Here is a 16,405-nt window from a genome sequence, read left to right as displayed (position 1 = left end):
ATTGAGTTTGAATTATCATATTTCCATAATCGGCGGAACCTTCCAATGATTATGAAAATACAATAATCAGATAAAACTATTATTGCTCCCCATTCCATTCCTTTCCAGAAGAGTGCTTTCACTCTTTAAAAGCCCAAACCTAACGTGCAAATCATTAAAAAAATAAGACTTTGGTAAAACTGGACCTGCTTGATATTAAAAAGAATTATTAAGTGCGAAAGAGAACACAGTGTTCATCAGGCAGCTTTCTGTGTGCGCCCAAGATGGGGCAAAACGCGGACAAGCAAAGTGAACTTTGAGTTTTGGGTGCGCACCTAATTGGTCAAATACACACAAAAAAAAAATGTCAAAATGTTGGGATTGGTGAGTATTAAAGTAAACCCAGTTGGTTATGCAGGAAAACCTTTTTTATTTTGAATTTGTCCTATTGTTTGTAATTAGCTTTGTTAAATGATCGTGATTACAATATTGACCAAAATAATTTTGATTATGATTTACCATAAATCGAGCAGCCCTAGTACAACCACCCCCGCCTGCAAAGAAGCATGCTTGCGCTCCCTCCACAGAACAGAGAAGGGGAAATAAATATGAAACGCCACTAGGAAAGTGCACTGCAGGAGAAGTGCACACTCTTGCACTTTCTGACAAGAGGAAGACAGCGAGCTGGGCGAAGATTTATGGCGTGCACAACATCAGGAGTTGATAATTCTATTAGAGGTAGCACCCAGGATTAATACACATCCCCTCTTGGTCTTCCATGTGAGCAAAACAAAAGGGTAAAACAGTTAGTTCTTCCCAATAGATCGATAGAAGAAAGGCAAGAAGCTGACAAAACTACAACTCCAATCTCTAACAGCCTACATCAAACTACTACAATGGTGACTTGAAAAGGAAAAAATAGCCATGATAAATACAGAAATAAGACAAAATAAGGAAAGATAAAGAGGTACAACCAAAAATATATTCAGTTAATTGACATAATTAACATTAAAACTAGTGCAATGTATCTTGAGGCACCAAGCTTGAATATGCACAAGCACATAAGAGATTTGAGAACTACAGTGGAGTTCTATTAGCAACTTAAATATCGATCTTTTCCCTTCACATAGCTATCATGTGGAGATTTTTTTCTTTTCTTTTTGGTGCTTCACAGTCCCTGGTTAGCCTTTTGTGGGAAATATATTGTTGTGTTCCACAGAAGAAAGAAAATCATGGGATTCAAAGGATGAGGGTGAGTAAATGACAGTTTTCTTTTTTGGGGGGGACTATAAGCTGTTGAAAAAGCAGCATTGATTTATAATACAGATGTCTCAATCAAAGCACATATTTGTCTACTGTATCAGGAGAGACACTGAAGCTTTGTTCCAAAACCTAAAAACATTTTCAAGGCATCATAGAGCCGCACTTGTGGCATAAGAGGTAGGAAACTTAATTACACTGCCTCCCAAGATACCTCATTTTGGCTAAAATCTAAGGGAACATTACACACATCCTATGGGGAGAGGGCAATCCCATAATGCACTGTGACAAGCTCTGTGAAAACACAAACTGATGATTATATATTAAAAAAAAAGAAAAAAAAAAGAAAAAAAGTTCAATCCAATTAACAATTTTATCCAATATTTGTGTGCATGCCATGTTTTTTATACTTATTAGGGAATCACAGCAACAGCCTGAAAGGCTGATGGTTCGCTAACAACAAAAAGTGCCTGTCCACTTTTTTTAGCGGCCTTGGTTGTGGAAGTATTTTTCTCATAGGGATTTGAAAAAAAAGTCTTCATTTGAGAGTTGTAAGCAATGAACAAAACCAACCAGCTACAAGGTGAATCACATCATTACACATTTTTGAAGCAAAAAAAAGACAAAAGTACGAGACTTGTGTACTTAATGGCTTTAATGACAGAAAGAACTACAATCCCCTAAAGCATTGCAAAAGACAAAATTAAAAACAATGAAGAAATACAAAACTATTGATTTTAAGATGTTGATTATTTATACAAACATTTTACATTTATTGTATAAAAAAAAAAAAAAAAAAAGCAGTTAGGGAGATTTATTTGCAGTATTTCATGGGTACTAAAGTGTTCTTTTGACATGACTTGCTTGTGATTTATTAATTGGTCATGGGTAATGGAATCATGGGTAATATAGTTTTTTTTTTTTTTTTTAAACCAAGAATTCCTCTTTCAAACAAAATTATTTATCACAATTATATTATTTTACTTCTGAGACTCAACTGTTGCACTCTATGGGAATGAATTTAAGTTGCTTCCCATGAACAGTGTTCCCAATCAGTCAATCCCAAGGTTTCATCTCTGTTAGGATACTGTTCACAAGATTCTGGAACAGACCCAAAGAGTGGGCGATGATGGACAGTCAGATGGACACAACACCTACGGACGGGATTTAATCCTTCAATCTGGTTTAGTGCAGAACAGACAGCCCAAAACACACTACTTCTTTCTCGATGGGGAATGATCGTCCAGATGTTACTCATGATGTGGCTTGCAGTTGCAGCCCAAAAATTTACCGGAAGAATGACTAACAAGCAAATTTACGAGAGCCAACGGACATTAAAAAAAGTAATGAAATTATTAAATAAATAAAATGACAAATGTATGCACAAGCTCTACAATGCGGCATGTTTTCTGTACAGCATCATATTACAAATTTTCAAAAACATTTGCTGCAACACCATTTTAGGCTTCTGATAGAGATCTTCACACCATGAAACACACAAGCACAACAAACTAAAGAATGACAGACACACAAAAACACAATGTCCTGGCATTTGCTTTATCAGAGCTCAATTATTTCCATATTACGAAGGCGCTGCAGAAGAACAGAGAAGCGTAATAAATGGCAATGAGGCGATACTAATGTACCTCTCTTGTGCTCCCCACTTTCAGCCTGAGAAAACACAACAGACCGACTCTCAGGCCTGACTGAACACAAACCCTTCTGAACAAGCTTGGAGTTTTGTGGGTGGGGGGTGGGGTGTTGCGGCTTAGCTATTCATTTTTTCCCTCTTCGTTTTTGTCTCGGCACCCGTGAGGCAGGCTGCCTCTTTGAGTTATCATAGGGCAGTGTGTTCACAGCCTGTTTCTCTTCAACCACCCCCTACCAATTGTTCCCAGCCTGTCTGCCACAGGAAATTACACTTCCACCTTCAGGCCACGCATGGGCAGGCAAGGCCTGCTTCCACATAAAGACCAAAAACAGGCAGAGGGAGAGGAAGAGATGGATGCGGACAGACACGTAAGGCAGGACACTGGCTCAGGCCCTGTTTACATCTGGTATTAACATTGATCTCAGACGACCATATGAAATGGGAGTGGTCAACCGAAACAGATTGATGTTCAACTGGTATTAGCATACATCTTTTGTGACCAAGTAATTCTGGCTATCAGGAGGATCCTGTTCACCTTTGACAAAAGCACAAAAAGCTTTTGCGCCCATATATATTTTCTCATCACAAATTTAGATTTTAGTCAAGTCACAACAACCTCAGATATTCAAAAAAAACTTGTTTTATTGCAATAACTGATTGATAGGTGGTCCTTCGATGCTGAGTCTAGTGAGTGTACAGCTTGTATAACAGTGTAAATTTGCTGTCCCCTCAAAATAACTCAACACACAGCCATTAATGTCTAAACTGCTGGCCACAAAAGTGAGTACACCCCTAAGTAAAATGTCCAAATTGGGCCCAATTAGCCATTTTCTCACCCCGGTGTCATGTGACTCATTAGTGTTACAAGGTCTCAGGTGTGAATGGGGAGCAGGTGTGTTATCGCTCTCACTCTCTCATACTAGTCACTGGAAGTTCAACATGCCACCTCATGGCAAAGAACTCTCTGATGATCTGAAAAAAAGAATTGTTGCTCTACATAAAGATGGCATAGGCTATAAGAAGATTGCCAAGACCCTGAAACTGAGCTGCAGCACGGTGGACAAGACCGTACAGCGGTTTAACAGACAGGTCCCACTCAGAACAGGCCTCGCCATGGTCGACCAAAGAAGTTAGGGCTGGGGGGGGTCAGCCTGTCAGTGCTCAGACCATACACCACACACTGCATCAAATTGGTCTGCATGGCTGTCGTCCCAGAAGGAAGCCTCTTCTAAAGATGATGCACAAGAAAGCCCGCAAACAGTTTGCTGAAGACAAGCAGACTAAGGACATGGACAAGGAAATGAGCGGCAGTGGCCAACTGCGGCATATAAGCATAATAAAAATTAAAAAAAAAAACAATGCTGTCTCTAGTGTTCATTTCAGCTGGAAACTGGAGTGAATTGTATGTATAGGTAAGTTTTTGGTGTTTTGCAAAAAGGAGCACATTTTTCCACTAAGCCTAGGTTGTGAACGTGAGTTTGAAAACTCTTATGAGCAAATCTGAATCAACATAAAAGCCTGGGGCCAGTTGCATAAACATAGCCATTATGTTAAGACAGTATCTTAAGATCTAGAATGACCCACTAGCAGTAAGTCAAAGGGCAGTCAATCGTACTTTTCAGTATAAAATTAGGCAAATCTACGTTTTTAGGGAAATAACTTAAAAAAGTTATGAACAGTCTAAAAGAAAAGGCATTGATGGCTAACTTGTAAGACTAGTCTTAGCGGTTTATGCAACCAGACAGGGCTTAGCCTAAGTCAGGATAAGGCCTTAGTTCAATTGGGAAATTTAAGAATCTTTTATAAACATACAATAGAAAAAAACATTAGTATACATCTTGAGAGAAAACAATGGCACTGACATATTTTAAATATATGTCAGTATAAGTTGCTTTCAGTTAAAACAGTTCAAATATGTATTTTAGTCTAGGACTAGCTTAAGCCTTGTCTGTGAAACAGGGGGGTATGTTGCATAATATGCAGCATTAGGAGAGAAAGAACTTCTTTCATATGCAAACAAAATGGGCATTATACCTGAAATATACCCAAAAGATTCAGAATCAAATCAAACCAAGAGCTTGTGAATCAGAACTGCAATGAATCAGGAAATCTGCATCAATACCCAGCTCTAGTGGTCACATGCATTTCTGGCTAGCTTTTAATGTGTTTGCAATGATCAGATCACAAGCAGTTATGTGATCAGCAGAGATCAGGTCTAAACGTGGCCTCGGTGGAAGTCCACATCATCTGCACTAGTGAGCACAAAGAAATAAAAGAACAGTTATGTCGAGTCAAAGGTTAAACTATTTAAGCCATATAGATAATTTACATGTTCAGCTGCAAAAGAAAGAGTAAGTGAGAGAAAAGCTGTCAGAAGCTTTTCATCTCTTTTACGCACTTATTTCAGGTCACAATCAATATAGATTTCTAGCAATTAAACATTTGACTCACATCTGAGCTTAACAAAAGCAACAGATAAAGGCATGTGAACGAGAGAAATACCAAGAGTGTTGCTGAAATGAATAAAGGACATTAGGAGCATCAAACCAGAGGCATAAGGATATGGCTGAAAGGTAAAAAAAGAAAACGGTTATAGCAGGTAGCACAGCTGAGAGACTACCTTACTCAAGTAAAGGAACAAACATTCAAATAAATAAAAAACATGAATGTCTCTTCAAGCCGAAAGGTCTTGGTTTTCAAATTGAATCTCATTACTTTGCTCTCCAGGCGGCAGGAAAACTATTAACACAACAGCTGGATTTAGACAGAGGGGAGCAAGACCACGAGGGAGAGACTGAGCGGGGGCCAGGAAAAGAAAAAGTGAGCTGAATAGACATGTCAGAGTAGCAGGGGGGAATAAAGAACGTGATGTGAGCACGGATGACAGAAGGGGAAGCGAGGGATGTAGAAACAGAGTGTGAGACACACAATAACTTTAAACCTTTCACCTAATCCACAATAAGACAAGTTGCAACATGCCAGGAAATGAGCTACAGCAGAGGGGGAGATTATAAATGAATAAGGACTTAAATTAGGGTGTTCATCATACAAATGTATCATATGGCTACAGAAGACAACGGATATAAAACACAACCACTTTTTTAATGCTTTTCTGTCACTTTCAGGCTCTACAGCCTGGATCCCCATTCACTAAATGGAGAAGAATGACTAGTACATTAAACATTTCTCCTTTTGTGTCTCATGGAAAAAAGTCATAAGAGTTTAAAATAATATGTGGGTGAATAAATGACAGCAGTTATTTTTGGGTGAATACCCCAGTTTACCGGACTGACAGCAATTAAAAGAAAAGTGAAAACTGAAAGAATCAGAGTCTATAATACATCAAGTCAAAATTCTCAATAGATTCATAGAGCTTTTACTAACAAAGTGGAAACGGCCCAAGATTATTTAACAGACGCTCTTTATGAAAAGCAAATTACAAGTCGGCCTACACAAACCACAAGTACAATCTCTCTGAAGCACAAGCACCCTGCTCCATGAGATAATTGTAAGAAGGATTTTGATTTCAGTGACTCTCTAGACTGCATCAAGCCACAACCTTCTTGTAAACATATTCTTAATCAATAGGTGACCACCACCCCGAGCACTCATGAAAAAGCAGAAGCCTTGACGAGATTTACTACGCAGCGGAAGGGCTGTCCATAAGACTCAAGCAGAGTCGCTCTCTATAAACCCCTCTGTTTAATTTGGTCGTTCTGAAGCCCTTATCTTTAACACGCAGTCAGCAATATAAGTGACAATGTCTTTTCCAGCTGTGTAAAGCGAGTAGGAAATGTCCTCAGGGAGACAAAAACAGTCTCAAATATGAGCTCCTGCCAAGTTTCCTCCCTTTCAGCTTTTATTATAGCAGAGAGGCGCAGAGAGAGAGAGAGAGAGAGAGAGAGAGAGAGAGAGAGAGAGAGAGAGAGAGAGAGAGAGAGAGAGAGAGAGAGAGAGAGAGAGAGAGAGAGAGAGAGAGAGAGAGAGAGAGAGAGAGAGAGAGAGAGAGAGAGAGAGAGAGAGAGAGAGAGAGAGAGAGAGAGAAGAGAGAGAGAGACTATCAGTGTTACATAAATGCTTCCCGAAACCTGCGACTCATCTCAAGAGTTCTGTAAGAAATAAACATTGACTGCATTTTCAGGTACAAACTGACACACGTGCACACTTAAAGGCACAATATGTAGGATTTTTGCAGTAAAATATCCAAAAACCACTAGGCCAGTGTTATATATTTTGTTCAGTTGAGTACTTACAATATCCCAAATGTTCCCAACTATTTGTAAATCATGAGAAAATTGTGATTTTAACCAAGGATATGGGACGTGTCTGGGAGTCGCCTGTCAATGGCGTCAGATTACCATGCTTTTACCATGCCTCAGAGAAAAACACTATTTTGTCAAGTAGCTAAGTAATACAGCATTTTCTCCATCATACACTACATTTTAAAATAATTGTATGCCATTTATCAACACAAGCCACCCAGCATTTATTAATATGATATTCTAAAATCGATCTAGATTACTGAAGTGTGCAACAAGTGTCTCACAGCAGCCGCCGAGCGAACGCACAGAGTAACGTTATAACATCATTTTCAACACAGTCAAATGTCTCTAATATGATAGACAGAGCTGTGTTACTTCATACACTTGACCGGAAGAAGCGGAAGCGGTTGTCTGCAGCATAATAAACGTTTCGCTGCTCAAGCCGTGTGTTGCACTCGTCTCTCATTAGCAATCGCGTCAGCAGCCTCGCTCAGCTCCAACAGCACTCGGTCCTGTTCTGCTTCATACTACAGTAATGTTAATAATCTCATCCATTAACATGATTTCCGCCCGAGTCCCGTCACGTTTCTTTTCCATTGGCTGTGAGGTAAAGACGACATCTCCCAAGATTCCGCGCTCAAACTCGCCGTCATCAAGCTACGCCTTTGTTTTGAATAGGTGACCTCTAGCAGTGAAAATCTACATATTGTAGCTTTATAACAGTTTGACAATTACGTTTACATATACAAGCAGAGAAAAAGGAATGTCACATCATTCAGTCATTGATCCGCAAGTAAATAGTTGCTTGAGAAGCTGATGCCATTAAGTCATTAAATATATTTTATGCCTTAACACACACTTGAAAACAAAGGCAAATATTTACTCTCATCTGCTCTCACATTCATCTGCATAGGCCAGCTGCTTTGAGCATGCACGTATGCCATAAATAAAATCCTGCAGGACAAGCAAATTCATCTTTATATGTCTTAAACCTCTACATAAGAATAGGAATGAAGTTATGTCATCTAAGAGCTTAACAGTTATATTAAAATGTCCTAACACAAGCATATGTTCTTATTTTCTCTAACACTTGAGACACTGTTTCAAAAAACTTCTAAGGTTAGCACAAACATTTGTATCAAGGTTTATCTACCAGCAATGTGAATAATAAATATGTATGCATTGTGAGTAATGACAGTACTATTTCTGTAAAGTTAGAGATGAGTATAAAAAAAAAAATTAAAAAAAACCTGCAAAGAGGGAAAACACACTGCTCAGCATTTTCTCTGTCATCAAATCTTTCCACCTTGTGTATGTTGAACCAATGTTTTACTAATGTTCGTGTTTGTCTTTTTCAGTCTTTGTCTTCTGGCTACTGACATTTTCTGTATCTTCAGCCATAGAGGTTCGCATCACCAATGGGGGCAGACTTGTAACCCGAAGGTCACGAGTTTGAGTCTCAGTACTGGCAGAAAATATAGGTGGGGTAACAGTGCTCTCTTCCACTCTCATTACCCACATGATAATAGGTGCATTCCATTGGTGAGCAAGGCACCTAACCCCCAATAACTCCCAAGGTAAAAAGAAATTTTTATGCCACAGTAAAATGTCTGCCCACTGCTCCCGGTGTGTGTTCAATACTCACTGCTGTGTGTGTGCACTTGGATGTGTGAAATGCAGAGCACAAATTCTGAGTACGGGACACCATACTTGGCTACACGTCACAAAACCAAACACCACTTTACTACTAGTGTATCTTCAGAGGTGGCAGCCAATGAGAGTGAGAACTCTCTCCGCTCTCTGACATTTAGTGAAACACCGCGGGTCACAAAAGCATGAAACAAAACATCATGGCATCAGAACAGCAGCACAAAGTGAACCGTAAGAAGTGTTGCACCCCAATAAAGACAAATCATGTCCTGCCATGTCCTTAGAGAGTGAGAGATTGAAAGAGATAAGTCCTGAATGGTACACTTGATGTGGACTTGTGATCCAATGGTCATGAAACATTGGTCATTTTAAGATTCAAAAGGGTGCTCATAATCATCCACATTGTATTGCACGGATCTACACAGCATTAGGCTGAGGGCGACATTTGAGACAGGTTAGTGTGGAAGGACATAGAGGACAGGACACAGGAATGGTCTTTTAAGATGGCTGAAGCAAGAGTGTTGACATTGCGCACCATCTTAACCTTCTCCTGTATAATCTCCTACAGTAAACCCTACTGCTGGTTCACGGCCAGCCTCAGAGACAGTGAATCCTTGGCATCTTGGCAGAACCTGGAAAACTCTGCCTCACGGAAACAGTGGGGCACCGAGCTCCAGCATCACGACGCCTCCAGCAGAGCCATTTTGAATCTCGACCATATGGACTATCCTTTTCATTTCAGCTTCTTGACTCTGCAGATGCCGGGCTGCTTAACACTCTGCAGCGCATGGGCTGAGATCAGAGCATTTTACAGATGGTTTGAATTTAATAATTAACTGATCAGATGCTATGAACCATGAATTATTAGGTTTTTTTTAATGCCGGAATGCAATCTTGGTTTAAAGTAGGCGGCAGGGCTAATGTGAGAGGAGGTCAGAGTGTGATTAGGGCCTTGAGAAAAGAAACAGAGAGGGGTGGGAAACAGGGTTATTATAGTTAACTAAAACTAAAACCATTAAAACAAAAACATTTTTGGAGCTTGAATTAAAACATTAACTGAAATGAAATGAAATAAAATATTAAAAATACTTAAACTTATTTGGGCTAGTTGCCAAAATTCTCATTTTTATTTAATTGAGTATATCAAGGTAAACTAACGAAAACTGGAAACTCTGGAAACTCAAAACTGGAAACTGGAAACTCACATCCATTTTATTATTCTTTGTCTTATTTCTACCCCACTATATCCCTCTACGTTTCATCATGATTCATTAATGAGCAGGATTTTTCTTGCCATGATGCAGGATCTGCCCGTCTACTCTCCGTGCTATTGCTGTTTGAGCTAAAGGGCCTGATCATGAGTCAGGTCAGAGCGTTAAACCCCACATAAGCCCAGCGGAGGGCAGGCGAGGTGTAGAAGCCTTCTCAGGACTGAAGTGCACTTGACTGGAGAACAGGGGCATGGAGACCAGGAAAGCGTTGCAGAAAGCTGCAAAAAGCCAGGCGAGAGAAAATATGTGTGAGCTAAAGAGAAAGATTAGGGCACAGAGCGACAAGGAGACTTATAAGAGGGATGGATGAAAGTGACAGCATGACCACAGTGATGTGAAGCAGTCTGGGAAGAGTTGGGGGATAGGACCGAGACTTAATAAGGTAAGAAAGAATAAAATGAGGGAATGATAAGAGAGACTGAGATTTAGCCCCTTAAAAAAAAAAAAAAAAAAAGCCACAGGCAATGCTTTTCTTGGCAGATTGTCCAGAGTCAGGGCTCATTCAGTGAGCAAAGTCTATAGCTATTAGCAAGACATTAGGAGACTTAGGATCAGGTTCTTTTCACAGCGATCCTGTATCTTCCAAGATATTCAGGGGAGAAAAAAAGGATTGGTTGGGGTCAGAATACCAACGAATGGGCAGGACCGGAGCATGAGATGAGAACATTGGCAGCTGGATGGCTGGAAATGAAGGACAATACAATAACATGAATGAAGACGAAAGCGTGAAAGAGCTATAGAGAGATTGAGGGACAGAAAGAGGGAAAATGTAACAGCAATAAAAGAAAACATTCACTCTATGAGGGCAAGTCCAGTCTTGTGAAACAATCCATCCCCATCACTCTATCGATAACAGTGCTGTGAGCCTGCTGTAATCTGCTCTGTGTTTGTGACAGCTACACCTCTTTCCCCTCATATACACAGACTCCGGCAAGTGTGATGGAGAATGTGCAGAACCGTGGTCATGGTGACAAAGCTGTTGTCATGGTAATGAAGAGGTCAGGGTCTGGATGCTAGAGGTTAAAATCCTTAGATTTGTATTGGGTTGAGATGAATGTTTTGCCAATGCTGCAGTTTATCACAAGTCTGTTGAGAAAACCAGAGACAAACTATGAACACTGGGTGACATTCTATGGCCACGTTCACACTTTCAGTTTTTGGGACTGACGACCTCATTTACTTACAGGTGTGAGTCTTGAAATGTCCCTTTGACAGACTTAGAGTAGAGTCTCAAATACCATCTGTGTGAACGTGCAATGGGAGTCAAGCCCGTATTCTCTTACCAGTAACCATAACGACAGTGACTAAAGTAATATCAAAGATGGCGACGTCCATAAAACTGAATAGCTTTATCATTTTTGACGTGACAAGAGTACAATCGAAACGCAAGTTCATTTGTCAAAACTTCATTAACCGACAGCAGATTCAGTGTAACACGTGCTAGCCAGAGTCGTTGCATTTGCATCTCACGTCCTTTGCAGCGTCTCACGCATGACACAGTATTTGAATTGCACACAGAAACACAAAACTGACGGGAGCCGCTCCGGTGGAGAACAGTGACTAGATCTAACACCTTAAGATGACGCACAGCTCATATCTCCATCGCTGTAAGTCTCCGAAAGAGAAACCAAACACACGAAACCCCTTAGAAGTAAGGTTGGGTACCGAACTCTGTACTTTTAAGGGCACCGACCGAATTACGTCGGTACTACCGAGTACCTATTCACATCACAAGTGTTTGATTCACAAACAATCGGTGCCAAATTTCGGTGCCTGAGAAAGCATCTGGGCCTGAGAGGTACGTTAGAGAAAGAGAGAGACCGTGTGACGTCACTCCAGCAACTTGTTCAAACACAACACACAGGGCAATGGCTAAACGTTCTGAAGTGTGGTTACATTTCACAAAACTAGATGCAGACTGACCACGCTATTTGCAATATGTCAATAAAAACTTGAAACACGCTTACTCCAGTCCGTATATGATCTATGATCCACATCGCGAGCGTTGTTAATCTCATCGCGGCGTTCAGTGCAGAAACCGCTCTCATGTGCGTTGTTACATACGTAATTTTGTCACAGTCATATTTTCCATCTATTGTAGTCAAACTCCAGCTCTGACAGCATCGTGGGGAAAATGAAACAACACTAGTTTTGTGTTATTGTGCTGAGGAAACACACTCACGGCCAACGCTGAACCACAGAGTTGAAAAACAGCACAAGAAACGCTCTTTCATTACATTTGAATTCTCCGCTGTAATGCGATCTCATGCATACTACAGCGCACACATAACAGTTCATTTTATGTAGTGTGTATAATTACTAAATAAAAAATTAAAAAAATTGAAATTGAGAGGTTTGGATATATTTTTTCACTTAAATAAATGTTATTATACAGAGAGTAAAGTCCCGAAAAAAGGTACCGTTGGGTACCGGCACCGAATTTACTTGCACTGTATGGTGTTACAGACAACTAGTTGTCCAGTACAATTCTGTTCACAGCGCAGGTTTTCCAAGAATGCCGTTGTGAATTCTGAAAATTTACGGGTGTGAGTTCGGTTATAGAATGCTGTGGTCACTTTAGTAAATAACCGTACTGTGTGTGAACGTAACTGTATTAAGGACTCAAATAAGGAAAAATACATATTATTCTAACAGAAATAAACACACACACACACACAACCTTTAAGATTTAGCCCATTTAAATACTCAAGCTGCATGAAAATGGTCTCCAAGTTACTATCCCATAATGTTCAGCAGGGGCAGGCTCTTGTAATGGTGTCTCTACGCGTGCAGACTTGTCAGCGCTGGAATGCAGCCACAAAGCCCTGTGCTGCCACAACCTCTTACAGCTGGAGCAGTCGCCATAGCAGCAGGGTCACAGTGAGGTCAGCAGGTTAAAAAACCTCACTAACTACATCAAGACACGCAAGGCAAAAATCACAGTGGCGCTTTCCTCCTGGACCTGAACTCAAAGCGACAACACGAGCAAGGAACGGAGAGAGAAATCATGTGTGTTTAAAAAAAAAAAAAAAAAATCCAAGGAGGCGGCGTTCGTGCTCAATTCCTCTGAGGTGCTGTAAAAAAGCCTGAACCAACACACACATGAAAAATGACTTGGCATGAGAACAGCATAAAAACGGCTGCGGTCTCCTGCTCTCATGCTTGGTGACCTCCATACTGAGTCACTGTAGGCAACTAATCAGCAGGCTGCCACCAGGCTGTACTACAATCAGTATTTTGATACATCGTGAAACTTTCTCAATAATGTATATATTGTATCATGATCATATATAGTGCATGTCATCCAGACTAGAGGTATCAAAATCATTTTAGGTTGAGGACTGGGTAGAGGACAAACATGCGGGCCAAAAAAAAAAAAAAGTGGTGTGCATGTACACATCCTGAATGAAGCTTTTTTTTTTTTGCATGCCCATTTTTTCAGTATGGACCTGAAGAAATCTTCTGTGAAAATGATTAATTCATGACAGGTTTAATTCAAGAACAGTAAAAATTCATAGTCTCACATACAAAGAACTTCAGAGGCACAATGAAAATGTATCAAAATAATTTATTGAATAATTTTAATTTGTTTGTCCTTAATAAAAGGATACAAGGAGACGTTTACAAGCAAAATGCACCAAAACTTCAGCTACCAAAAATTTTCGGCCAAAACCGCTACTTTCGGTTTCGGGCTGAAATCAGTGACTGAAACAGACGTTTAATTATGAGCACGTTTGACCTTGTTTACCGTGACCATGTTGACCATGTTTCTACTGGAGTAGAAACAATTCTGTTATTAAAAAGTTGATATAAAAACTGCCTGTGCGCAATTTAAATGTTTTAGCTATTTGAGTGTTGATTAATAATCAATTAATTATTAAAACTTATTTAACAACTTATTATTTATTGTCGGTTTCAGTTTTCATCCAAGTGCATCACGAATTTTTGGTTTCTGTTTCGGCCCAGAATTCGGACACTGAATTTAAAACTTTTTAAAGACCAGCTGGGGCCTACTTTTTATTTGTGCATGTACTTCTAAATAAGTTTTACAGTTCGCACAAATCTATTTTTAGTCGCAAATGCAAGTAAAATGCTTGCACTGTTGAGCCCTGAAAGGTAAATTGTAGTATAAAAAAAAAATAAAAAGTTTGCTGCTGGCTAAAAAAGAAAAGGAAGACTGAATGGAAAAGCCCTGCAAGCTGACAAACAATGTTAAAACCAGGGAGGCAGATTGGATGGAGGGATTTGTGACAGACCCCCGGTGTGTGACTCACAACATGAGGAGAGCCCTTATGTTTCTTTTTGACATCCAGTGCCACCTATTTAATCTTATTTTCCTCAAATGTGGAAAAGAACAGATGATGAATTCAATTGAACACCATTATTCTCTGCAGTATAACAACACACTGCTACAACACACACACACGCACTTCAGTGTGGCACACACCTGCTGGCATAAAGGCCAGTACAGACGGACACCCTGCTGAGAGCCAACAGAAGGGGGTGGCGGAAAAAAAAGCAATCTCTTCCTTGCAGTGCCTGGCCATCAACAATTAGAACAAGAACTTATATCTCAAACGGCCATGTTGCTGTATGAAAAGTAAATTTGCAGATTTAAAATTTTTCCTGAGCACAGCACATTACACAAAACTTCAACAAGACTATGACCTCAGAAGGCTCTGAATAAGCCTGTGTGTTTCTGTATATGTTCATCTGCCTACATTATGCATGCAGTGACCTCAACAAAATTAAGCATATGTATGAATGTTTGTTTGGACTGTGCACTTTAATTTATTTGTGGCAAGGTCTTTCTCACTTTAAAGTTCAAAACCAAAAGATGGCTAGCTCCTAAGGCTGGGTGACAGCAAAAATAAATAAAAATCTCAATATTTTTGTCTTTTGACAACATTCAATACATTTGTCTCTCTCTCTCTCTCTCTCTCTGATAAAAATAAGATGATTTTCCCTTCAAAAGCAGGTACCATCATTACTTTAAAACAATCAAGGCATGCTTTAAAAACCCAAACTTTTTAAAGCATGCCTTGATTTTTTTTTTTTTTTTTTAAACTAATGATGGGACCTCAATTTGAAGGGAAAAATCAAGCTCTAATTATCTTTAATCTTTAATTATTCAAGATGCCCATAAATATGAAAATACATAAAAATTGCTGGACTTACAACCAAGCTTTCAAGCAAAAGAAACAAGACTTCACCTGTGAGTCACCCAGGCTGATGTATAAATGGTTGGCTACACAAACAGAATGACAGCAGAGTCACACCGCTACCTCCGTGTCATGTCTGTGACAGCTGCAAAGACGTCCACCAGTTGGCCTGCAAACATAGATGAACTCAACTGAGAGAAAGAGGGAGTGACTTTAGTATAGGGAAGGCTTATTTCTAATATAAAAGGCAGAGAGAGGAGTCCTCTAATTGGAGATTTTAGCCAAAATCTTTAAACAATGGCGCCTCAAAACAGCGAGCGCTAGGGGTTTCGATTTGAGAGAGAAGAGTGCTTGCCAGGACGGCACCCTGCTGGGTAAAAGGAGAGCCAGCAAGTGACTGATTCCACAATAGGCAATAAGAAGTGACAAAAGAACTATTTGGTACCACTGACACTACATGACACTCCAATATGGAGGATTAATGTTTTGATGGTCCACGCATCCAAAGCCTTCCTTCATCCCGAACAATGGAGTTTCGAGACAGAGTGGGAGAAAAAGAGATTTTGTCCTAGTATGGTCTAAAAAAGACATGCTAGTTCAAATGTGTCCATTCAAAAGACATGCACAGTATTTTCACAGAGCAATAAGCTTCATAATCTAAATGAAATCTTAAACACAAGTATGATGAATTCTCAACTTTTCATAAAAGCCATGAATTCTGCTACAGCCTGGTTGAGTGAGTACATTAAGCTCAGAGACATGTGGGGAAAAGTTAAACAATTCCTTAGACAATCCTATACATTCACTCTCCTATATACGGGTCATTGATGAATAAGGTTTTTAAAAGTGTAAAAAAAAAAAAAAAAAAAAAAAAAAAAAACATAATGGAGAAATAATTTTGAAGTTTTATTAAGTGTCAACAATGAGATTATGTGGTTTTATAATCAATTAAACACTACTTTTGTCATTTTTTACAAGATGGACAAAATTTGTCACCAAAAAAGTCATTTGGTTTAACCAAAATTTCGGTTTTACCGAATGACACTTTTGGTTATACCGAATGACGTTATTTTTAAACAACGCTAACAGGCTAATATCTAGCTAGTCTTTGTTTTTTATTATTAATAAGGCCTTTGGATGAAAAAAAATGACCCGTCACGTCATTGACCC

The 16,405-nt window shown here is 39.5% G+C and overlaps 1 protein-coding gene across 3 annotated transcripts in view; it reads right to left on the bottom strand.

Moving 5' to 3' along the window:
• The window catches only part of ndst2a (N-deacetylase/N-sulfotransferase (heparan glucosaminyl) 2a), a 114,073-nt gene that overhangs the window by 77,463 nt on the left and 20,205 nt on the right, over positions 1–16,405 (bottom strand). The gene's annotated exons all lie outside the window — the stretch shown is intronic.

The sequence above is a fragment of the Ctenopharyngodon idella genome, chromosome 13 (genome assembly GCF_019924925.1).
Source record: "Ctenopharyngodon idella isolate HZGC_01 chromosome 13, HZGC01, whole genome shotgun sequence".
In the NCBI taxonomy this organism is placed as follows: domain Eukaryota; kingdom Metazoa; phylum Chordata; class Actinopteri; order Cypriniformes; family Xenocyprididae; genus Ctenopharyngodon; species Ctenopharyngodon idella.
The sequence above is the reverse complement of the archived record's forward strand: the minus strand, read 5'-3'. Positions and strand labels throughout refer to the sequence as shown.